We start from the raw sequence: 27,478 nt of genomic DNA on the forward strand, positions 1-27,478 counted from the left end.
TACACATGCACTGTCCTACTTTCTCTGGCATACCTGGCACTACCTCACATTATCACAGTGACATGTACATTAAATAAGCTAGGTTAGTATAGTGTGTAGCTATGGGTCATTATAAAAAATAATTTGAATAAGGAAATGTAACTTGTGATATATTTACAAACATAGCCATATATAAGTTCTTACAATATGGATGGCAAAATAGATGCTATTTAAGGACAGGACAGACTATTTGAAAGAGTTTAATGTAAACTGTCAAACAAGGAAAGAAATATTAGAAGATGGAAAAGTGACAGGATGCTAGAAATAATTGCAGAATGTGTTTAGTAATGTTGGTTTGATGCCTGAAGGAAAAATGGGGTGAGAAATCTGGAGTTAATGGGGCAGTACTTTGCAATTGGAATTATTGGCTATAAAGAAGAAACCGTTTACTAAATGCAGCAAAATGCATAATGGGTGAGAATTAAGAAGGTAAAGATGCTAACAGTGGGATAATAAAACTATTCAGGAGAAATAAAACTGGAAAGTAAATAAAGGTACAGTGTTTTAATACAGGTATCTATGGAACAGCTTCAGATATATGTCAAAGGTAAGTCACCATCAAGGTATCATGGAATAGTGAGGTATGTGGTATCATAACTGCAGAAGCATATACAGGATACATGTCATATGAAAAGGCGTTTGGATTTCCTATTGTAGATTGACAAATTTGTAATGGGTGGGGGATAGCATTTCAAAATTTGCATGGAAAGCATAAGGGCTGTCAGCAAATGATTATTAAATTTTAAGTCTTACAGAGTGAGAGAGGAAGAGGAGGGAAAGTGAGCACTTAGTATGCCTGGGCAAGGCAGCTGTCATCATAAATAACTTTATGTTATATATATTTATCAGGAAATCTGGTCATTGCAAAATGTTATGAAGAAAAGAGCACAGCAGACTGAATTACAGACTGCTGACACATAAATGTGTTGCACGTGTAATACTGAGTTGTTTATGTTGCTGATGTCTTTCTACATTGGATTGTACTTTATTTAGATACTCTGTAATGCTGTTTCTGCAGTTGTAAGACTATCAGAAAATAGGTAGAAGTCAGTTTCTTTCCTATTAAACTTTTCCCTTTTCTCCAAGTCTGTGCAGCATCTAACATAGTATATTTAGATTTTGGGGGGGGCGTTCTACAAGAAATGCAGCAGAGCATGCAAGCCCCATTTTAAGAATTACATTTTAGTAGCTATTTGGAATTTGTGAGTTGCAATGTTTTGAGATATGACTGTACTAAGTTTTATATGTTTTAATTACAATATTTAACATCATAATTAAGTGAGACATGAAACTTCATTTAGTTCCATTAAGATCAATGCTTTGCTGTGTATGGTAGGAAAGATTGGAGATCAAATATGGTTGTTTTGTAGTAGGCATCTTGAACTTTATCTGTACAGATGGATTTTTGTTAATACTATATAAACCTCAGGAAAACTTAATTACAGGACTTTTCTCAAACTAATTGAAGATACCTTTTTCAGAGTGTATCTTTGTGTTTGTGTTACTGCTGGTGCCTTTATTGAGGGAATAAATGTAAATAAGGGTGCTACTTGCTTTAGGGGATTACGTGTGTGTCTTACATCCTTGTGTGTGGTAATAATATGTCATGCTTAAATTATTTTCTTTGTATTTGATGCAGGTGATATTAATTTATTGTTGTATTGATATTTTTTGTATTTCCCATGTGGTTACATTAGTGAGTTTTGTTTTGAGCAGGTTGTTTGTAAACTGATGTCAGATGCTTACATGCTATATCTGATGTATATTTCTATCTTTCATCATTTAAGATTCAGCAATAATCTATGTTTTAGAGTTTTCTCAGTCCTAAAATTTGTATTTGATTTTGTGGAATACCTTCATTAATTAATTTTTGTAGTGATGATTTCCATTTGAGGATGTGCTTGCTGTATTGATATGTACTTGACTTTTATGTTCTGTGGATTCTCTTACTAGGTGCAGTCATGTTTGTTTTTGTTAAGTGGTACTTTTGATCTAGAGAATGTGAAGGTGCTGTTAGGATTTTGGGTTAATGCTCTTCATTTAATTTTTCTGGATCATTATGTTTTTCTCCAGTTTATTCTTTGACTAAGCTAGAGCACTGATCCATCTGGACTTATTGCAGGCTTTATCAGAAAATGTATAAAAAGAAATGTAATCATTATAATTAAACCTGAACAACAATCAAAACTTCTGTGAGAAGGGCATTACATTTGCCTGAGATTTCAGTGTTTGCATTAAAATTCATAATAGAGGGTAAGATTGGCTACCAGAGTCATGGGATTAAAGCAGGAAAGCTGCATTCACTGCAGTTAAGGCTTTTTACTAGCGTTTGAGGGGAGGGATATTTGAAGGGAGGGAGCGAAGGTAGTATATGCATAGACATCATCATGAGCATACAAAACATCTGAAAAGTGACCTGTATTGAGGTGGTTGTGAGCATGAGAAACATTATATAAATGATCTTCCCTGGCATCATGGTGAGCAGGCGATGTATACTATAAATATTCTACACTGGCACCATAAGGGATTCCCTAAGTGATCTGCACTGATATCCCAGAGAGCATGTGAAGCATCCTGTATGGAATCTGCATTAACATCATGGTGCCCATGTGAAGCATCTTATATGGGATCTGCACTGACATCATTGTGCCACTGGGAGGCATCCTATGTGGGATCTGCACTGACATCATGGTGAGCATGTTAAGCACCTATAACAGGTATTCACTATCATCACAGTCAGCATGTGAAGCATTGTCCCAGTTTTGAGCACTTGTAGTGACTCAGTGTTTTCCACATTGTTCTTTAAAAATGTGGCTGTAAAATAACTGGATTTACTCTGGTAACCTCAATCCCAGACAATTCTAACAAAGGTGATTGCCCGAATGACACAATAGCATGCATGATGGCTCCTCTTTACCCTGAGCCACTAATCAAGGAGCCTCAGTCCTCACCACTGACACTGATGAGAGGCAGTCATTAAAATAGGAATGGATTTACACACTATTTCAAATGTAGCTATTTGCATCCAACACAGTTTCGCCCAAGAGCACACAGGAAACACGGTCCACTGGAACTGGACTCTCTGTCTCTCCAGATTCCAAATAAGACCCACCTTGGAGCACTGTGTCCCAGTTCCAAGTATTTGGCACACACACTTGAATATCTGATTTTTCACATGTATACACACATACATACCAGGGAAAGAGTAACACAGATTCACCAGCTGTGTCCTCTCTCTCCAAATCACAGGGTAGATTGCTGCCACAAGCCAAATATTGTAAGGATCCTACAAAGGGGTAACCAATTATACTGTATACTTAGAGAGCAAGGATATGCAGGATTTGTTGAATTCTGCCAGTCTTGTTAATAAACATTCATTACATTGTGGTTTTAACATTCTAGAAGCCTCCTGCAGGGCTATATCTACTGGATCTGTTCTCAGAAGGCATGCTTGGCTCAGGGAGCAGCCCCTTCCAGAGCCTGTCAAGTCTAAGCTTTCAGATGTACCTTTACATAAGGACAGTCTTTTTGGCAGTAAAGCAGAGGAAGTGCTCAAAAAGATGGAGGATAAGGCCAAGTCTATGCAAACAATTAAGTATTTTCTGCAAGGTCAACCTCCTCGCTTCAGCATGGAATTACCCTTCTAAGAGTTGGATGGTTCCTGATACCAGCAGACTGAACCATTCTAGGACTAGAGGTTACAAATCTTCTGGGGGGCAGGTGGCTACCCCTCAAAGGTCTAAGCGTTGGCATGCTTCCACTTCCAAGGCGGGAAGTTCTAAGCCTGCATCTCAGTCCAAACATTCTCAATAAATCTGCCCAACTTCTGCCTGTTCCTGCTTGCCCAGAGAATCCTTTAGGGGGAAGGTTGGCCTTTTTTGAAAATGTCTGGGCCACCATCATAGACAAAAAATGGGTACTCACAACTGTATCCCTAGGACACAGGTTTTCTTTCCACACCTTTCCAGTACCCAGAGGATTCCTGGACACTCCTCCAAAGCCAAAGGGCAGAAGTAGAAAAACAAATGTTGTCTCTGTTACATCTGGGAGCAATAGAATCCATTCCTGCTCAGCAGGTAGATCAGGGCTTCTATTCCAGACTTTTCTTAGTTCCAAAAAAAGAAGGAACCCGGCGTCCTATCCTAGACCTATCCATTCTGAACTCTTTCTTGGTAATTCCAAAGTTCAAAATGCTGACTCTGCATCAGTTGCTACCAATGTTAGACAAGGACTCCTGGCTGGTAACTTTGGATCTCAAAAAAGCTTACCTGCACATTCCTATCAGGGAAAGTTGCAGGCAATACCATGGTTTCAGAGTGGGCAAGCAACATTATCAACTCTCTGTGCTGCCCTTTGGCTTATCTACTGCTCCCAGAGTTTTCACAAAGTGCCTAGCTCCAGTCATTGCTTTTTGCAGGCAGAAAAAAATTCAGATTTATCCATATTTGGACACCTGTCTAATTTAAGCAAATTCTCAAGAACAGCTGTAAAAAGATCTGGAATTTGTAAAGACTCCTCTCTCTTCCCTGGGTTATACTCGCAATGAGGAAAAATCAAATATGGTGCCATCCAAGGAGATAACATTCCTGGGAGTGAGTCTGAACACAGCTGCCCAAATAATATATCTCACCCAGCAGAAGCAGACAGCTCTTTCAGTTTACTTCAAGGATTTGGCAAGCCTGTCCCAGCTCCCTGCAAGCTCTGGGATACATGGCCTTTTGCATTCTCATGACTGCATATGAAGAAATTGCAATGGTACCTAGAGAACCTTTGGTGTCAACACACACAGGACCTGGATATGATAATTCCTCTGCTTCCATGTCTGCTGACAGAGTTTCTTTGGTGGGCGACAGCCTGTCTACAAAACAAAGGCATACCTTTTCGCCCACCTGCTGCCATTCAAGCTCTTACCACGGATGCATTGGACTACACCTGGGGAGCTCACCTGGATGGCAGATGCATACAGGGACATTGGAACACCCAGCAGATGCACCTGCACATAAACCTAAAGGAGTTGATAGCAGTTCAGCAGGCCTTGCTAGCTTTCAAGTCATCTTCTATCTCCAGGAACTCTGCTTGTCAGAACAGACAACACCACAGTCATGTGGTACATCAACAAACAGGTAGGGACTCATTCTTACCTCCTGTGCAGACAGAGCATGATTCTCTGGTCCATAGCAGCACCCTTGGGCCTGCATCTCCTAGCTCAGTTTCTTCCAGGGAGACTCAATGTTTTGGCAGACCAGTTGAGCAGACAGACCCTCAATCCTCATGAGTGGCAACTGAACAGAGCAGTCTTTTACAGCATCATTTAACGTTGGGGCACTCCTCAGGTGGATCTTTTCTCCTCCCCAGACAACCACCTTCTACCACTTTTTTGCATCAGTCAGCATCACAGTAAGGCCTGGAGAGTGGATTCTCTGCCCTTCCCTTGGACACTGTCAGTTCATGCCTTCCCTCCTCTTCATCTTCTTCCCAGAGTATTATTGAATATGAGGGATGAAAGACCAAGGACTATTCTCATAGCTTCAGACTGGCCCAGACAGCATTGGTATCCACTGCTTCACAGTCTCTCCCAATTTCCTCCTTGGCGTCTTCCTCTGAAACCAGATCTTTTGGTTCAGGAAGGGGGAAACATTATACATCCTTATCTTCAGTCTCTCCATTTGGCAGCATGGCTCTTTGCATGAATCAATCCATTTCTTCTTCTCTTTCCCAGAAGGTGGTTAACGTACTTCAGGAGGCCAGGAGGCCTAGCACTAGAAAGTCTTAAGCTGGCAAATGGGAAAGATTCTCTCATTGGATGCAGGCTAGAGGGGAATCTTCTTCTCAGCTTACTCTTCCTCTGATCCTGGAATACTTGGCTGATTTGCTTCAGGGTGATCTTTCTTTTTCCTCTATGAAGATTCATGCTACAGCCATTTCTGATCATTGTTCTTTTGAGCAACCCATTTTATCTCATCCCCTGATGAAATGTTTCTCAGACATGCTTGCAACTTAAAACCTCCCAGAAGGGCACCTACTCCAGCCTGGGATCTTAATTTTGTTCTAGAGAAACTCATTCTTCCTCTTTTTGAGCTAGCTGCCACTGCAGATTTAAAGTTTCTCTCTTGGAAGACTTCCTTCCTTTTGGCTATAACTTCAGCAGGGAGGGTTTCAAAGCTGCAAGCTTTGATGGCTGTGGAGCCTGTTCTTATTTTCCATGCAGATCATATCTCTCTGAGAACCAATCCCTCTTTTATGCCTAAGGTGGTTTCTAGCCTGACTCTTAATCAGTCCATACACAAAGCATTATTATTTGCCTTTGTTTCCTAGAACCAGAGCAGGGTTTGCCACTGCTGTTCTGCAGGGCATGCTCTCCAGTCATTGATTCTGTTGGTACCCTCCTTCTTCTTCTAGGCTTTGTAATCAACCCATAGGACTGCTACAGCTACAGTGACACAATATAGTACAGTTACACTTGTGTACACTTACCATGTGTAGATGTGTTGTGTATTTCACTGTTGCAGTCCATGTTCCTTCCCCCTTCCCCCCTTTTTTCCCTGTTCCTCCTCTTCTTCCTATGGTACAGGATGAATCTTTTTTTTTTTTTTCTTTTTTTTTTTTTTTGTTTCTTTGGGGGGCTGTGGGGGGCCTGACTGAGAAAGAAAGAAGAACTGAAAAAGTGCCGCCTTGCCTCCTTTGATGTTGTAAGTGCTTTAATCATCAATATAATCACAAATACTTTCATCTGCCTTGCGTCTTTGCTCATGAAACTTTTTTCTAGAAGCTTCAGGTGTTATCTTAAAACAGTCTAGCAAACATTCTTTCACTTTTTCATAATTTAAACAGTCAGTATCAGCCAATTTAGAAACAGTGGTTACAGCTTTACCATGGAGTAAGGAGGTCAGGAACCACACCCACAGCTCTTGGTCAACATCATGCTGTTTACATGTCCTTTCAAATATATAAATAAAAGTATCAAAATCAGTATAATCTTTAAATTGTGGAAGAAATTTGCTTTTATTGCTTCTGGGGTTCAGTTACCCACTTTCCCATTACCTCCATGACCTTATTGAATAGTCAGTATCTCCTTTTCATGCTGACTCTGCTTCTTCTTTTCTTCAACCTCCAAAGGCTGCAGTTCCTCTTCAGTCTGCAAACATTTGCTTTCCAGTTGCAGTCTTTCTGTTCAGTCTCCAAACATCGCAGTTCATGCTGTCATTGCCTTTCTCTTTCTTCGGCTTCCAATTCAAGTCTCCTTATCTCCAGACATATTTTTAAGTCGTGTAAAGAAAAAGTGAACTGTCCTGTTTTTGAAGGCTCCACATCCCCATCAATGGACTGGCACCTCACTGCCTGACCATGCTGCAGCTGTGATTAAGGCTGAAATCATATCCTCTTTTGTCAGGTTGGCATGCAGCAGTCCTCTGGCTTTTTACACCTTGGCCAACATGTTCCTTGTCAACTTGTATAGTATTCTGATGACATCTTTGCCTGCTTTCCCTGAATAAACTAACTAACAAAAACAAATAAAACTGTTGTGACACTGAAACTCAAAATGTTTACCTTGTGGCTGTTGAAAGTACACACACCTTCAGTGACAGTTGTTTACAGGCTACTGAAGTTCAATTAATATCCCACTGTTCTCACACCAACATGTGACAGCCCCTTTTTACCCTGCGCTAGTAATCAAGGAGCCTCATTCCTCACCACTGGCATATGTGAGAGGCAGTCACTAAAACAGGAATGGATTTAGACAGTATTTCAATGCATCCAACACAATTTCCCTCAACAGCACAGAGGGAACATACTCCAGTGGGACTGGACTTTCTGTCTCTCCAGATCCCAAACAAGACCCACCTTGGAGCACTGTGTCCCAGTATCTGGCTCACACAGTGGAATATATGATCACACACACACACACACACACACACACACACACACACACACACACACACACACACACACACACACACACACACACACACACACACACACACACACACACACACACACACACACACACACACACACACACACACACACGGAAAAGGCTTACACATATTCACCAGCTGTGTCTTGTCTCTTCAGACCACAGAGTATTTTGCTGCCACCAGCCAAATACTGTAAGGCTGCTACAAAGGGGTAACCAATTATCCTATTTCAAATTAATACTGATAAAAATGGTAGAGTGTGACCAAAGCAGTAAGGCTTTTTGGAGTGGCCACAGTGACACTAAAATAAGCACAGTTACTCTCAAGATATTAAAATGTTCACTAATGGACCAGCCACAATGAAAAAGTATAAATATATTTAATAATGGATAATAAAATTAGAAAACAAGAAAATAAGTAAAACTTCATTACAATAAACATTAGAATTTCAGTCACAGGAAATATAAAATAACACAGTTGGATAGAAACTAACATGCAGAATAAGAAACAATACTATACTAATCTCATTGCATTTTTCCTAACTAAACTAAAGAGAAACTGTCCCTAGTGAACTCACTTAGTATTTCAAGGCAAGATGAGATACCCCACAAACTGAACTGTACAACTAACAGCTATTGAACAACTATTATTGAACTGTGATAACTAACACAGGTCTTTTATATTAGTTTCCAAAGAAAAAAACAAGCATCTGTTCAAATTAATGTGATGGTCAAATGACATACGATTATTTACAAACTTTCAGCCAGTCATGCTGGCATATGCCACATATGCAGTGTCTCATTTCTCCTGATACAGCTGTCAATACCTCACAATGATACAGCATGTACAGCTGCCTCTAATGTGTCAAAATACAAAGGTGTGGCATGGATAGCTATGTACTTGGCTTCTTCAGCTACTGACACATTGCCTTTAAAAAAAGTCATTTGCCCAACAGATTGATGTGCTTTTATCTTACATATTCATAATGTAAAATATAGCTGTTTTCCTACTTGAACTAACTCCTGCAAAATTAATGCAAGTTTTAAAAATTTACCTGCACTGTCTGCAATTCCTGTTTTTATTCCATGCATTCAAGTGCACAGTAAAAGACACGAATACATAACAACTGTCAACAATAGTGTTTGAAGATCCCTTACATTGCTGCATGGCATCAATAACTGCTTCCATTTCTGCCATCTGGATACCATAAACCTATGCAGTTTTCGCATAAACTGGGTAACTTCTAATGGGAAAATGTGTAACATAACCTGTATGAAATTTCCCTTATTGTCAGAATCTTGAACTAACAACAAATATTTTCTCTGCCTCTTGTTGTGAATCACTTTGAAGTTAAGAAAAAATCCTGGTGTTCTACCTGTTCTACACAATCATATGAAAATGTGTCATACCACTGAAACTTTGGCAAATAGTATTTCTGACCAAACTCTACCTCCACTCTTTTCTTTGGAAAGATTTTGAAAATGATGTAGAATTAATACTTTTACTAAGTATCTGTAATAATTACAGGAATCATAGGAAACATGGAGAATACAAAGTTGTTAGTCCAGACATCATATGTGCCTTGCCAATAACCACTCTCAGGCTCTACAAATCTTCTCAAGGAGGAGAAGGCCTGCATGTCCTGTAGGATATTTTAGAGTGCCCATTCAATTGCCGAAGGTATGTTTGAAGGCAGACAGGGAGTCACGCTGCTTAACATTCAAAGGGAGCCTATTCCAGAGCAAGATAAGCTGGTGGGCGATGAACCTATCTCTCTATTTAGTCTTAGTTATTTCCTGATGTAATTTAAGATCTCTGGTTCTAGTGTTGGCTGCACTAATTAACAGATCAGGAAAAAAGTAAGTCTTTGATAATGGTATCCATGAAGACATGGAAAAGGAAAACACGTGTGTATCCTCAACAGTCTATGTATGTGACAGTGAGTATAGGAAGAGTGATTAGCCTTTTCTGATAGCTATGATTGTTGAGGACTTCTGTAATATGTCTAACCATGACAGAGTACATAGGAACAATAACCTCCTTGACTTTGGAAGAGATACCTTTGGTGATTAGTTGTGATACATAGAAGGACTTCTAACCATAATCATTACATGGTGATCAAAGTGATGGCACCATCTGCACAAGTAACCAGATATAGCAGGATGCCACCGATGTAGTAGGTGGTAGCCATTTTTTTGTTTTCTGAATGAGCTGATACTACATTTCTAAGTATTTAGTTACAATCCTTTCTCAGTACACAAGGTATTAATGCTTAATAGTTCCTTTCAAAGATAATTTGTATCATTCATTTAGTTGACAGCTATACCCAGCTTTTAATCATTAGTAAGCTAAATACACCAATGATCCTCAAGGCCAAAAAGGTATGTGTCCAATATGGAGTCAATGAGGAATGCCACGGGTCACCTTTTACTTTAGGAAGGAGGCATCACTGGTCCAAACAATATCCATTCTGTCCTTGAGCCATTTGCAATCCACCTTAGTACATAGGAATCCATGTTTAAGGCTATTAACTTATTTACAATCCACTCATGAGGAATGCTGTCAAATGCTATCACTAGGTCCAGGTAGGAAGTGTAAACATTGTGACCTTTGTCCAGAATCTGTGTAATTTTTTTCAAAGAAATTTCTAAGACACAGTTAGGCACAACCTACCCTTAACAAATTCAAATTTTACTGGTTGAGTGTGATAAAATTTTTAGTGTCCTTTTCACTTATGATAAGTTCCATGTCTTTGTAGACAAGACTAGTAAAGCTAATGAATGTGTGGTTGCTTGGGTTAGTAGTGGGGCCACCCTTATGAAGAGCCATCGCCAATGCAGTCTACCATTGTTTGGGAACAAGGCTTAGGTTGAGCATATTAAAGAGGGATTCAGAATGGGCCTTCATGTCATTCTATATAAAACAACCTGTTATGTTGTTGGGACACACTAAAGAAGCACTGTTGGTCTTGCAGAGTTCCTTAAGGATAAGACCCTTGGAGAAAGCAGGAGGCAAATAACTCAGGTATGTTTTGGGAGGGAATGATTGTTTTAAGGGAGAAATTAGCAGCAAACATACTAGCCTATATATTAGTGATGTTAGGATTTAAATAGGATGTGTCTTTATAGATAAGTTGTGAACAGTGATGTCAATTTCTCCTTAGTTTTCTAATGAAGCTAGCTTACATTCATGGAAGGCTTTTCTGGTCTTAACTGTGCCTCCAATGTCTTGGTGAGGAATTTTATATTCTTATTTTGATAATGGGTTCTGGCCTTACAAGGTTGTCAAAGCATTTTTTCCTTCTGTAGTAAAGTTTACCTATTTCTACTGACCATCAGGGAGGTTTGCTATTTGGTCCTGGCAGGGACAGCACTATCAAGGCATTTATCTAGGTAAGCATAAAGATCCTTGGCATAGTTGGCATAGGTGGCTGCTACTTATCCTGGTTTCATTTTCAGACAGCATGGGAGAATTTTACAATTTTTATTGTACAAATGGAACACATTAGTGCTTTTGAAGTATCTAAAGAGGGTGTTGTTAGTAACCAGAGGGGAGGATGTTCTGAGGGTAAAGATAACCAGTTGGTGATCAGGTTTAACAACTGAGGGACCAACCCTGGGCTGGGAACAGGCTAGAGCTGAGTTTATGAGAACTAGGTCCAGGATATTAATGCCTCTGATGGGGTTGCAGACAATTTGATCCGGGAAATGACATTTCTCCCAACCTAAGAAATGTTGTGCAGACCCAACATTAGAAGTATAATTGCTCCACTCTATAGAGGGGTTGTTGAAGTTACATAGGATTGCTGATCCATTTCTAATAGAGATGTTTTTTTAAGAAAGACTGGAACTTTTCCTGATCCTATAGGGCCATTGAAGGGGATCAGTAACAAGCTATAAGCTGAAATTCTGACTTTCCTAGTGTAACCAGGAGTTCAAATGAGCTCACTGGGAGGGTCATTCATATCACTTTGGAAGGGATGAAATCCCTGATGAAAACTAAGATACCATCACTGTTATCCCTTGGCCTTTTAGGTGAGACAGGCACAGAACCCAGTTAGAAAAGGAGTACCCTCATTACACATGAACTATGTCTCAGTCATGGCATAAACGGTGATTCTTTTTATTTGCAAAAGTTCCCCCAAATCGAGCAGTTTGTTACTAAGATTCCTGACATTGATAAGGGCCATCTTTTTGCTCTCTAATTTATGATTTGATTTGTAGGTTAGGGTGAGACATTCATTAGTTGAACTCTGCACAAAAAAGGCACAAAGGAGGTGTGAAAGACTTTGGTCAGTATGCAGAAGTCCTTGAATTATGCATACAGATGATCCTTTGTAAAGCAAGTAGGACTGTCAATCTTGTTCATTGGAAACTTAACCCCCCTGGGAAAAAACTGTTTATTTAGCCAGTTGTTGAAATCAATTATATTTTCTTTGACTCTATGCATCATTCTTGATTAGGGGATGATACCACTCAAGATCAGAGTCTTATCTTTTTTTTATCTCAATTTGTTTTTTATTTTTCAGATACATTTGAATGCATTCCATAATATTTATACATAACATCTTAAATAACTATGTACACTATTTACATTAGCCTGACACTATAACAGATCTTAATGTATGCAGTTACTTTATATGTATGACCAATCCATTATCAGAGTGTCAGATCAGTTATTGTATAGTGTCAATCAACGATAAGACTTTTCCCCAAGGGTTGTTGATAAATGGCTTTGGATAAATTCTTAGTTCTTTAATTTTAATTTCCAATAATGCTGTGGTCTTCAGTAGGCTGTAGAGGTCTTCCAAAGTTGTTATTGTGTTTGTATTCCATCTTCTTGTTATATACTTCCTTGAAATTACAAGCATAGTCCATACTAGATACGTTTGACCTATTCAAATGAGGACCTTCATTCACATTTAATAATACAAGAGCTTTAGTTAAATAAAACTATTCATTAAGAAAATCTTGTAGAAAGTTATTAATACCATTCCAAAATGGCTTAATTTTAACACAGTCAAAGAGAATGTGGTTCCAATCTGCATTGTGTACTTACTCAAATCTCCAACATATTCCTTTTATGGAAGAACTAATTTTACTAATTCTGTCTGGGTTAAGAATGCTCTGTGCAAGCATTTTCAATTAAAACTTTCCAGTATTGTATAAAGGGTGTATATTGTATCGATAATAAGATATTTGTTTTAATATCTTCAGTTAACTGTATTGAGTGTCATTTTGTTACATATTTCCAATATGAGGTTTTGGGTGTTATGTTGTTGTTTATCAATATTTTTGTAAAATTTTGAAATACTGTTTCCAATGTCAAAGTGATTATATATGATTTCATATATGTATTTCGTAAATTGTTAATTATTCTACTTAAATCTTGCAAATATAACAAAATACTGTGTAAAGTTACCCAGTACTGTTGTGGAATTTTGTATGTTGTTTTTATTACTTGCATATCTAAAATGTTTAGTTCTTTGATACACTGGAGCTAACAAACAAATCCTTTCTGTTCCCAGGAATTAATAATTTCTCTATATATTATATGTGGAAAGTTCTTTGTGACTATAAATGGTGTTAAAAGATCAAACCAGATTTTTAAATCTATATTTGGATTAATAATTTTCCTAAATGAGTCAATGTAATAATTAACCATATGAGTTTTAGTGGGTTTAGTTATGTTATATTGCATGCTAATACATATGTGCTATGGCAAATTGCTTTTATCTATTTGAAATTTTTTTTTGTAAATCAAATAGATTTATTGATATTACAGTTAGTAATTCTTTCCAATTTGCAGAGTAATTTTGACTTATCCAGTCTGAGATTGTTTTAGATATTGATGTTTTTATATATGTTTCTGTATCAGGAAAGTTTAATCCTCCCTGTTTCCATGGTCTGATATGATGTATTAAAGCTATTCTGTTTCTTTTGGGAAACCATAAAAAATTTATTAGGCACAAATTTATTTCTTTAAGTATATTCCTTTCTGGTAACAGTTGTATTGCCAAGGCTATATATAGAATATTGGCCAGTAAAACCATTTTTATTAACTGCAGTCATATCTTCAAATGTTAATATTATTTTGTTCCATTTTTCCACAGAGACTTTAATTGTATTTATGATATTATTGTAGTTTTTTTAGACTGATTCATTATTATCCTTGCATAACTCAATTCCTAGATATTTTAAGGTAGATTCTTGTTTCCCTATGATGTGATCCCCCTTAGTCTGCAGTTCTTTTTTATTTTAAAAATAAAAATGTTGATTTTGATTTATTGAAATGAAGTCCTGAAGTCATGTGAAATTTGTCAATTAATATATCTAATTCTTCTAATTTTTTTTGTATTAGATAATGTTTGTAATATGTCATCAGCAAATAGCATTACTTTAGAATTGTATTGTTCATAAATATCTATTCCTTTGATTTTTATATTTTTACAAATTGAATCTGCCAATATTTCAATAGCCAGAGCAAATAGAATCTTTGTTTAGTGCCTTTTGTTATATGTATAAATTCAGAGGTAAAATAACTTGACACACACTAAATTATTTGTATATAACTATATATATATATATATATATATATATATATATATATATATATATATATATATATATTCCTTAGAATAGGAACAAAGGATGCAGGAAATTTAAATAGCATTAGGATTTTGAATAAATAGTCCCAATTTAGGGAATCAAAGGCTTTCTCTATATCTAAGCCAGTTATGAGTGTTTCTTTATTTTCTTTATTAACATAATCTGTAAGAGAAATTATCGTTTTAATGTTGTCATGTGTGTGTCTATGATATATAAATCCAGTTTGAACATTATTTATTGAGAGTCGTATCTTCGATGGAAGCAGCAGGTTCCAGCAAATCCCTCTACATGCCTTCTAATGGTTTTCATGCTAGATTGTTGACTCCAGCATGGGTTATGATTATGGTATGGTAAAACTTACTGGAGGAGTATGTTTTAAGGACTCTTGAACTGTCAGCAAAACTGAGCCTCAAGAGGCAGCTGACTGTAAATCAAGTCCTCGTTCAGCCTGGAAAGTATGGAATCAATGTCTAGCAATGGAGCCCATCAATTACTAGAATGCTTCCAGAAGTTGATTCATTCTTGTTAGATTCAGGGGTGTTTTATTGTTTCAACATGTTGATGAAAGGCTGCATGTAGAAGATTTATTTGGTGTGTTTTGTTGATGCCTACACTTATACATTCTAGGAGGCTATGTTAGTGATTTCTTAACAGCATTTTTGTATGATTGTTAGTGTTAATAGATGAGGATATTGCATTTGTATGAGTGAGGGTGCGAAAGAATAATGCTTACTGCATGCTTGGAATTTTGAGTGGGCTGCATCCACATTAGCTATGCATTTGCACTTCTTACAGATGGACTGAATTTGTTTGGGCAGGCTTTCTTTTTGTTACACTGGCTTAGGACAGCAAGTGCAAGAAGGCTGGGAATGGAAGGAAAGGTAGACTGCTATCTCTCCATGCTGGCCAGTGCTATTACTCATAAGAACTTGGGGGAAAAGGAAGAAGGGAAATTAAGAAATCCATTTAACTCCATTGGAGATAGCAACATTGCTGGTAGCAGTTCCACAAAGATCAGCACAAACCATTAAAGAGCAGAGCTGACCAGTGCCAATTACCCAGCAGAAGGAGGAGGAAAGAAGAAGGATTTTTGACTGATGACTAGGGGAAAACTTAACTTGTATGTATGAACAACTACCCCACTTAGTGCAGCTGATCTCACTGTAAAGCAGACAGTAAAACATAAATACCAATGGAAAAGTTGATATAAATATGACCAACTAGTGCTAAGCTCCTTAGAAATAGAAACAATCAATGCTGTTTCATGTCACAAACAAGTGCTTCAAATTGCACCCACAAGATGCCTGAAATAAGCTTGGAGTAAAGTGGACAAATGCAGTCCAAACTACTAAAATTCATCAGGATTAATTACGTGAATTTATGTGCAGTGAAAATAATGTAGGAAATGCTTAAAAACAAGTTCCTTGTGTTAATTATGAAATATCAGATGTTTAAATCAGCATCTGTAAGGTCTCAAGGAGAAGCTTTCTGAAGCCTTGTTAAAATAGTGGTTAAGACCTTTGCCTCCCATGTACAAGGTACAAGGTTTAATCTTAATCTATGGCCAATGCCTGCATGGAGTTTACATGTTCTTCCTGGTTTTCTGTTGGGATTCCTCTCACTTCCAAATGCATGCTGATTGTTTCCAGCTCAAACTCATCCAAGAATGAAACTGCTGTCAGCATTACAGACTCTAGCTGGTGTGCTATATAAAGAAACGTTGCATAGACCAACCTCTTTGGGCATCAGCTGTGGTGCACAGTATCCACAAGATAGGAGAACATGAATAATAGACTATGTGGTGTCGCAGGGCTATCCACTCAACAGTATAAAAATTGGCTCTAGATAATCTTGCCATAAAGTGCATGGGTATTTGCTGGTGATAAATTGGTTGATGACCTGGCCTACTCCAAACTGTGCCAGGGACCCATGCTACTGGTGGAAGGGGTGTATGTGTGCATATTAGAAAGTGTTTGCTCACCATAAATCCAACAGCCTTGACTCAGTAAGATACTGGCTGGCTGGTGTCCAGTAGTCCACCTCGGGTTACCTGGGATAGCTCAGTTGAGTGAAAGCTACATAAAACCAATCAACCCACCAAAACTGAACTAAGAATTGCTACAATCAATGCAGGTTCACTGACAGGATGCAGTTTGGAACTAGATGACATAATGATAAGGAGGAGGTTGGACATCCTATGTATCCAGGAGACAAGATGGAAGGGCAGTGCAGCAATGCTGCTTGGTTGTGGTCCAGAGTCTCTTACAAAGGAGGAAGACAAACTAGAAATGGTACGGGAATTGTGGTGAATGAGAGGCTTCAGAAGACAGACAGGGTTTTCATCAGAATTAGTGACAGACTCATGGAAATCAGACTTAGGTGTAAGGATAGAGCATTATTCATTATCTCAGCCTTTGGCCCATAGCAGGGTTATGATACTGAGGAAAAGAGTGTATTCAAATTGCAGATATAGGACCTTCTAGATCAGGGAGGACAACGTGAATTGGTGCTGATAATGAGTGATCTCATACTGGGACAGACAGAACAAGATATGAGGATTGCGTTGTCCTTGTGGGTGGAGCAACATGAATAAAGAAGGAGAGGCAATTCTAGAGTTCTGTCTGGCAAATGACTTGATTGTGCCCAGTACATGGTTCTGTATGTAAGAAAGACAGTCACAAGGTCACATACAAGAATAGCCCTCACACAACTTCTTCCTAGTAATGAATAGGCACTGGGGTAGAATCAGCAGCTGCAAAGTCATCCCCAGGAAACAGATGTCCCACAGTATAAACCACTGGTTGCCACAATCAACTACAAGCAGTAATCAGAGAAGGCTCTACAGTCAACAGAGACCAAGCCGAAGACCTGGAAGTTGATGGGACAGAAAGCACAAGAGTTTAAGGCATTACAAGTGAATCTAGCACATCAAGAAGAAGAGCTAATAGGTGGAGTTGAAGAAGAATGTTAGTGACACAAAACAGCAAGTATGAGGCCTACAGAACAGGTATACAACCAATCCAGGTATGGTATGGAACAACGTACATAAGGAAAGTTGGTAGTGGAATGCAGAAGACCAGATAGCCAACAGAAGAAAAGAAGTGAAGGGAAAAAGTGGGAGATAGAAAAAAATGGATCTGGTAAAGAAGGAATACTGGTCAGCTAACAAACAGGCTAAGACAGAAGTTGCAATAGCAAAGAACAAGACATCAGAGGCACTCTATCAGCTTCTGGAAAGTGACTCAGTAGATGTCACTAAGACACTCTATCAGCTTGCTAGGTAAAGGCAAAAAGATGAAAAAGACAGTCAGACACACTTTGTAAGGGATGCCCATAACAACTTGTTCAGTAGCCTGCAAAAAATCAAAGGCAGATGAAAGGAGTACTTCCAGCAGCTTCAGAATGAAGAAAATCCCACAGAAGCTGTACTGCCCCAGGCACAGTTTATGAAGAAAGAGGAGGAGTCTACCCTAGAAGTAGTAAGAACAGCACTAAGGAAAATTAACTCAGGAAAGCAGCAGGCTCAGATGAGCTCATGGCAGAAATAATTAAGATGTTGGGTGAGACAGGGAAGAAATTGTTCCTACAGGGGACATCTACAACTGTGGGCAGTACATAGGTATTAAACTTCTGTCACACTGCATGAAAGCCCTGGAGAGGGTGATTGATAAATGAAAACGCAGAGTAGTAGAAAGTAAGATGGGAGATGAGCAGTTCAGATTCAGATCAGGATGCAGCACAACCAACCCAGTGTTTGCAGAGAAACAGATAACCGAGAAGAAGCTAGAGATGAGGAACACATCTCACTGAATGTTCTTAGATTTGGATAAACCATATGACAAGGTCTCAAGAAAGCTGATTTGGGCAGTAATGCAGTTGTTCATAGTCCCAGAAGCACCAATAGAATTAGTGCAGGCTGTGCACAAGGACCCAATGACTCAAGCACAAACAGTGTTCAGTCTCACAGAGGAGTTCCCAGTGGGCACAGTTGTGCATCAGGATTCAGCTCTTAACCATCTGCTGTTCATATTAGTGATGGATTACATTAGCAAACAGGTTGGAGGAGATAACTAAATTAAGTTGCTTTATGCAGATGATGTAGCATTACAGGCAGACTCTGAGCAAGAACTTTAGCAAACAATAGGGGAATGGAATGCAAAACTGAAGGCACATGGAATGAAACTGAGTACAGCTAAGACAACTGCAATGGTTGGAAAGAGGGAAATCAGAAAACGCTAAATAAAAGGGAAAATACTGGGATGAGTTAACATCTTCAAGTATCTGGGAGGGGCGGTTGAGGATAAGGGAAGAACGAGGAGGTCAAAGTTAGAAACAAAGGGGCAGCAGTCAACTGGTTCAGAGTGGCAGGGGCAGTGTATGACAGAAGAATGCCAAAGATGATAAAAAATAAGGTGTGCAAAACAGTGGCATGACCAGTAATTTTGCATGATACAGACACCTGGGCAGTAAAGGCAGAGCAGTTGAAGAAGCTAGGGTGATGGAGATGAAGTGCCTGTGATGGGTGGAAGGGTGCACACTGTCAGACAGACAAAAACATTTGGACATCAGAACAGAAGCTAAAGTAGCTCTAATTGCAGAGAAGGTCAAAGAGGACAGATTATGGTGGTTTGGGCAAATATGTAGAAAGGCAGAAGACCTGCTGGAGAAGATTTGGGACAGACAGAAAGAAGTCAAGAGAAAACAAGGGTGTACAGCAAAGAAATGGACTGTATAAGAGAAGACCTGTGACAGTCAGATATGACTTTTGAAGAAGGTAGGAGAGCAACATTGAATCAACACAAATGGAAACAGTTGACATGACACCCCAATCCCATGTAGAAAAGGGGGCTTGATAATGATGAGGTCCTTAGAGCAATATGTGTGGGGTCTAAATTATCAGTTGTCCAAAGCCCACAAATGCCTTGTCTGTTTCATTTTCTAGTGGTTTTCCAGTAATTAATTGCATTATTCTGATCCTTCCTCTGCTGACGTTAGTATTCTGCTGAAATGTCCTACAGGTCTCAAAACTGTCTGCTGCCTATTGAGGTAAATTCTGTAGTAACATGATACTGATATAATAATCAGCAGTAGTGACCCATAGATAACAATGCAATGTTGTTTTTGGTATCGGCAAACTCACTGTAAGACAAAAAAACTTGCTGTACTCTTTGGAATGTTTTTACTGCTTCTGGGTTCCATCGCCGTTCAGCAAAGCATACGAGGGTTGAAGTATTTGTGCATATCCTTTTATAGACTTTCTACACTAATTAGTAATTCCTAAAAACATTTGAACGTTCTGCATAGTCAGAAGAATAGCTAGGGTGGGACAAAGGGGACAGCCTCCCCAAACACTAGCTGTCAGGGGAAGTAATTGTCAGTATGCAGCACTGGAATTTATTTCTCTACAAGCATTTCTGAATGCTGATATGGAAATAAATTTGCTTGTAAGTGGCTTGCTCCAATTTTTAAAATTAAAAAAGATCTTTTCAAATTATTTATTTATTGCTTCTCAAATCACAGTTGCTGGTACTCTTTTGATGAGAGTTCAAGAGTATCAGATCAGAGAGGTTACAGTATACAAGAATCTCATTACAGTTCTTTTTTTATGTAGAAAAAGACTGTTTTTTTTATTGCTCCTCAGGTTAGAGTTGAAAGGTGCTAGATGGTGCAGGAGTACTGGGTCCTAGATGATCCAGTTATGGCTCTGTGTTACATTTAATGGTTGGGGTATTTGCTGAATTGGGCTCTATGCACTTAGGATCTACGTACTTGGTGTCTATCATTTTATTAATTACTGATATTTTCTCTCCTAAAACTATACCTCTGTCTGCAACAGTTGTGTCTTGTTGGGATTCAGCTTGAGTCTTATTTGGCACAGCAGATGTAAAATCTCCAAATGTTACTTCTCTCTCACTACCTAGATAAGTATGTCATCTATGTACTGTGCTGTCAGCCTTGTCTCCAAAATATAATGGATTAAGACTTTTTTCCCATCGCATGTCAAAACAAAAAAGAAGAAGTGTGAAATGTCTGAGGCAGCATCCTCATCAAGTACTAATTATCTTCAAATGTGAAGACAAACCTCTAAGATGACTCAAGTCAAAAGATCCCATTAGGTACATCTAAGACAGAAAACTACTGTTCTGTTAGAGGCAGTTTACCCATTGACTCTGATACTATATGAGCTGCTGCTTATGTGCACCTGTTTACCAAGTGCAAATCGATTACCATTGCCCAAGTCCCAATCTTTTTCTAAACATGCCAGATGGAGACTTTGAAGGTGACGTGTCCTCCTTAACGACTCCTTGCTCCTTTCACCTTTTAAAGCCTCTTTGATGCTAGTCACTGCTTTTTGGGGAATACTGTACTGCCTTTGATATGTTGGAATTTTTCCTTTGCTCAGTTTGAATTTCAAAACCCCGTACATGCCCTCAGTCAAACGGGAAAAAATAGGAATATTGTTGTCTTATGTCAAAAAGTGCATGAGACCCTGCAGATTCTGACATAACTTCTGTTTCAATGTCATATATATTCAGGGATGTCAGTAATGACCCATACCTCAAGAGTGTCTAGAAAAGTGAATTGTTAAAATTAACAATAATGACAGAACAGCCATACCCAGTGTGGTGGTGGTACACTGGAGATTTACAAAGAATGAACTCCTTATGCTTGTTCACAATCATCCCTCTGGATGTTTAAATACGATGTTTATAGCTTTGCTCTTATGGACAAATAAACTAGATGAATCAAACCTCAATAACACAGTTATGTCATCACACTTCTGTTCAGGGAAAAATGAGGAGTAAATGATACTGTTGTCCCAGTATCTACTAAGTACTTTTCACCAATATCTCCATTCTGCCCTTATCCTTATAAATGATCTCTCATTCATCCTCATGAACAAAGGTGCTACATAGGATGGCAGGGCAAAGAGGTCACCACACCATGCAGGGCTATTTCAGCAATATTATTCACAGGCAAAAGCTGTTATGTCATAGTTGAAGGGCCATTTTAAGCATAGCTAATAATGCCAGGTTAGAATCAAACCCTGCACCTTGGGTTTATGAGGTGAAGACCTTAACCATTATGCCACACTCACCCCCAATGGCAACCTCCCTTTTGTTTCTGTACTCTCTGTGATAGTTGGATTGCTCAATCTACATCCCCAGTTCGACATTAATGACTGACAGTGCTGTGGTTCTGGATATGTCACCCTCAGTAGTGTCTTTGATTCTATCCTAACAGCAGCATGGTATTCAGTGGATATTGCCTGACCCATTGCTTCAACATCTTCCTCTTCAAAAGATGAAGAGTCAAAAGTTATGCCCCTTGGATATGTGTAGTACTTAGGGTGTACCTCACAGTAATGAATGAGTGGATCCTCCCCCCGCCCGTATTACTGCTATTATGTGCTTTATAGAGCTGTTAACTGCCTGTGATGTTTTTTTTTCTTCTGTACCTTTTCACTGTTATTTAACTTATTTTGCTGCTACTCTTCCTGTCATTTATCTTTTTGATTTCCCTTCTTTGCATTATTGCCCCAGCATTCTTTCTTCCTTTCACTAGCAGAAATAGCAGCTAAACAGTGTCTTTTCTTTACTGCTGCCTGCCTTCTATCCTCTTTTGAGGAATTAACAATAGATACAAAATTAAGATGTCCATCTGTTTTACTGGACAGACAATTTCAGTATAGCAATACTAATCTGTCAGCTTCTCTCACATCATTAGCCTTTTTCTATACGTATAGCATTGCCTGTCTTATCAAACTTTGCTTCTTCTACTTCTTCTTCTTTTGGCTTTTTCCCGGTTAGGGGTCACCACAGTGGATCACCTGTCCGCTCATGATTGGCAGTGGAGTTTTACGGTGTCAAGTTGCCAGCCCAGCACCCAACCTTCCTCAGAAGGCACACACATTCATTCTTAGGGCCAATTTAGAGTGTCCAATCCACCTACAGCATGTCTTTGGGATGTGGGAGGAAACTGGAGCACCCGGAGGAAACCCACACGACCACAGGGAGGACATGCAGATTCCACACAGAAGGCTCCCCAGCCGAGGGTTGAACTAGAGAACTTCTAGTTGTGAGGCTGCAACCTTATCAAACTTTGCTAAAAGTTCTAAATAATGCTCTTCTGGTGTGACCTAATTTCCTCTAGTACCATGCATTAAATGACACTCTGGAACAAGACTGATCAGCTATATCTACTAATCACTCTAGGGATACCGTTCTTAATCTATTTAGAAACCTGGTGTCAAAACATTATTTGCCTGTGTGTGCCTGTATGATTGCTTGTCATCTACCCTGTGACTCAGTCAAGACAAAGAGAGGTATTTCCTTATCATTACCAGCATTCACCTTGGCCCTGATATGTGCTTTTGCCCTTTAAGGAATTGAATTATTGTTGCATTATTTATCTTATCTATATGTTTATACTATTTACTGGAGCTTAACTGCCCGGGCTTCCACTGAAAAAGGACATGCGTCCAGTCGGACTTTCCCAGTAAACAAATGCAAACTAAAATAAATAAGGAATGAAAGCATTAGAACAATCTGTTAATTCTTCTCCTATTCATATTCCCATTTTCATAATCCATTCTTCAAATACCACCATACTCTGGAAAGATGGCTTCTGTCTATTCCCATGAGCAAATGGTTTTACACAATTCAGCCTTCTTGACAGTTTGGTCAGTGCTGGTTAAGAAAAGGTGTAGAAAAGCAGGATTGGTTCTACTAAAGGGTCTTTAACAGTACTTGAATTTCCCTTTGCCTTCCTTTGCCTTTTTTCAGCTAGCTTCACATCTGACTCAGCCCCTTTAAATGTTTTTTCATTTGCAGTTCCACTTCTTTTTAAACAATCTTTTTAAAAATGTTCTGAAGCAGCATGTAATTTTTAACCTCCAATCATATACCTCATTCTTTTTATCTGCTGCCCTAATTTTGTCTGTCTGCCTAGATATATTTCAGTGTACTTGCATAATTAATGGTGTTGAGTGTCATCCCTTCAGCTGATATGAAAGCATACTCTTTCAACTTGAGACTGAAAACACAGCATTACAAGTTAACACCATAAATGCTGTTTCTGGAGATTACATAGATCCCATTTTGTGCTAACTACATGAGATAACACAGCTAGTTGTATCTACTGCATATAGTCACCATAAAAATTGATAAGTTTAGTCATCCAGTTAGAGTTGTCTTTAGTTGAGTGTAAACTATTTTTTCCTACTACCTGAAACTTCTCAAATATGTATGTTTTTTATACTTTACAAACTTGAAAAGTATTTATATTATTTTTAAGACCGGGGACATCACATTTAACCTTTGAGCTAACTTAATATATTTTGTTGCAAATAAGCAATTACAAAAACAAATCAAGCTTATGTGGTATGTATTTCCAAAAGGATGATGAGCTCTGAAGTGCCTTTTCTGAAGTCCCTTTTTCCTGCACAATGTACACTTACACTGTTGTAAGCAAAGTTCAGTGGTTCCAAGTCAACCGCTGACATGACTCAATTCTTCCCTGCTGATTACAGGGCCCCTCTTCACAGACTTGGTGGATTTAGGTGTCACAAATGTAGATCAAACTTCATCCTTCCCTCTGCAATGAAATCACTGTCTCTGTCTGGTCACATTGTCCTCTATGCTGTCAGCCTATTTGTGCTGCTCTGGTTCTCAGCCTGGTCACTTTCTCCTCTGGCCCTCAGCAAGGGTAAAATATTCCTGCAAATGCAACACCTTCGTCACATTTATCGGTCTCCATGACAGAAGCTACTGTGAATTCAGCCTACCTCCCCTGACACAGCAGGTCTTGACGTATCCCTACAATCATGACTGCCTTGCCAATGTTAATGAAAACAGTCTTCTGGACAAGATTTGCTATAATAAATATATTAATGTATGAACTGTCTACAGCAGCATTTTTGAAAAACTTTTTTGAAAAGCATTTCTAAACTACTGAGAGGTATAACTACTTTTACAGACAAAAATGCAGCAATCAACAAAACTGTCAGCTGTGATATGGATTCTTTCAAATACTTCCCAATACTTTTCTAATTCTTTATCTCTTGTTTTAACATGTCCAGCTATTACAAATATATGTGATGAATATAAACATTTTTTTCATAACTAGTTGTTATAAATCGCCAGCCACAATGAGTATAAACTATTATTTGCAAACTAATAGCACTATTAAACATGTCTCTGAAATTCAAGGCATTTTACTCTCTTGTAATTTTTTTTGTTTCTCACCTGTGTGTTTTCTTCCTTTCTGGAGCTATGTCCTAATTTAGTATCACATAGCTAGCAACACCTCCCAGTGTTTCTAAATAGCAGAAAATGGCTAAGCTTTCCAGTTATACTTGCACTGGACACATAAGCAGCATATCTTGCACTTTTGTTTTCTTTCCATCCTTCCTTCCTATGTTTCTTCCTTTCTCTTTTTCCTGCTCTACCTTCTGCTCTGCCTCTATCACTCTGTTTTTCTTTTTCAGAAAATTCCTGTGGTCTGTAGAGAATCATAGGTTAACTTGCAGGTCTATCTACAGTGACTGTGATATCAGTTATTGCATCTGAATATTATTTCTTAATTTTAGACCATCCGTTTAATTGTGTGCATAGCCCTGTTTCTTCACACTTTCTATATTCCTATGTTGGGAGAAACAGTACTAGATCATTTGTCATTATCAGGTAAATAAATAAATATGTGCAATTTTGACAAAAAACAGTATAACATCTATTTTACTATAGCAAAATAAACCTTTGAATGTAACTTTAATATGTGCAATTCATTTGTAGATGAAATGTTATTACTAATTTCTCTACAAATGGAGTTTGCTGGCAGACTCATTTTTCAAGGAACAACACCTCTCCTTTTAATACTCTCTAGTATTATGAAAGGAAAATGGACTAGAGGAGGGACTGAGGAAAGTAAATGATTGGCTGTAGTTACTTATGGATGCAGGGAAATAGGTTGAGGTGAATTGTGCAGCAGGGAAGTGAGATGATTGGCTGTAGTTACTTATGGATGCAGGGAAATAGGTTGAGGTGAATTGTGCAGCAGGGAAGTGAGATGATTGGCTGTAGTTAGTTATGGATGGAGGAGAATGGGTTGAAGTGAATGGCACGGGAAGTGAGATGATTGGCTGTAGTTACTTATGGATGGAGGGGAATAGGTTGAGGTGAATTTTGCAGCAGGGAAGTGAGATGATTGGCTGTAGATAGTTATGGATGGAGGAGAATGGGTTGTGGTGAATGGTACGGGAAGTGAGACAGGACATTTTTTGTTTAGGTAGGATAAGGGAAGTACATGTTTATAGGAAGCATCAAAGAATGATATGGGAATCTGTAATTTTGGTTTTCGATTTATATCAGTCTCTTTGGCATTGTGACTGGTTTTCACCTGCCCATGCACCCTAATTTAATAGATAAATGGTATGAGCATTGGTGTGGCAGAAGAAGGCACCCCTCCTTCTATTGGGACAGTGGGACCCTTCTTTTCCCTCCTTTCCATCTACAGTTGAGGTTTGAAGGGAATGCTCTTTATGCTGCTTGAGTAAGAAGGTGGTTTGTGAATGGTAAGATGACGCTGATGCTGTAGAGATGAACTGAGCATTTTGGCACACTGCCTGTAATTGGTATTTTGAATACTATTTTTGGTTATTTTTAATGAGAAGTGAGAGGTGAGCATTCTGCCATGATACACCAAGAAAGTTTGTTAATTATTGCTGTCAGTTGTATTTACTGAATTCGTCATCACAGAATCTTTGTTGGGTGTGGAGAAGGTGTTCTGATGGCAAATGTTATGTAAGAAGCACTACATATTCCAAAGTTTAGTTCTCTTTTTGAAGCTACATAATTTAAATCTCTCTCTCTCTCTCTCTCTCTCTATATATATATATATATATATATATACACACACACACACACACACACACACACACACACACACACACACACACACATATATTTATAGGATCTATGTCAGATGATCAAGTTTTCAGAAACTCGAAATTCATATGGACGAGGCCATATGAATGAGTTTCCAAAAACTCAAAAAAGAAAAAAAACACAAAAATCTGCTTTTTTGTGTTTATGCAGGGGGCAAGCCCCCCTGCATCCACTGCACCTTCTGCATTCCCTGCAAATTATATATACCAGCTCCAAGACTGCACTACAGTGAAGAAAAGGGTACATTTCCCGATCCTCACTGTACTGTGATCTCCATTCAAAAGCATCAGGTTTTCAAAAACTTGATCATATGGTCTCTACCATATAAATTTAGAATTTCTTAAAACTTGATATATATATATATATATATATATATATATATATATATATATATATATATTCCTCCTACCCAATTTTCAAAACACTGCGATGAAAAACCCAACACTCCACAAAACCAACCGCTCAGAACACTGACAGATCACTATAGGTAAGTAACTGCTTGGCCAGCATGTTGACCTTTTGCTCTTACCTCTGTGGTTGTCCAAACTCAGAATTGGTATATTTAGTTGGGTGTGGTGGCGGGCACATCCCCCCACATAGGGGGTTGTGAGTTTTCTTTGCTTCAGTGTTAGTGCGTTGTTGGGGTTGGGCGAGCTGTTACTTACCCATAGTGATCTGTCAGTGCTCAGAGTGGTCGGTCTTGTGGAGTTTCAGGTTTTTTGTCTCGGTATTTTGAAAGTCAGGTAAGTGGGATTTCAGTCTACTGAAGTATACCCTTAGATATATATATATATATATATATATATATATATATATATATATTTTTTTTTTTTTTATATACATACATATATATATATATATATATATATATATATATATATATATATATATATATAGTCATTAATTGATATACTTCAGGTCTTAAACCCTGATGGCCTGTGACTGAGATGCTATGTTAGTGATGTTAGTA

At 38.4% G+C, this 27,478-nt stretch overlaps 1 protein-coding gene across 1 annotated transcript in view; it reads left to right on the plus strand.

Annotated features, from left to right (window-relative positions):
* LOC122804215 (beta-1,4 N-acetylgalactosaminyltransferase 2-like) overlaps window positions 1–27,478 on the plus strand; it is a 432,284-nt gene that overhangs the window by 335,558 nt on the left and 69,248 nt on the right. The gene's annotated exons all lie outside the window — the stretch shown is intronic.

The sequence above is a fragment of the Protopterus annectens genome, chromosome 6.part0 (assembly GCF_019279795.1).
Source record: "Protopterus annectens isolate FY-2018-M chromosome 6.part0, PAN1.0, whole genome shotgun sequence".
NCBI lineage: Eukaryota > Metazoa > Chordata > Ceratodontiformes > Protopteridae > Protopterus > Protopterus annectens.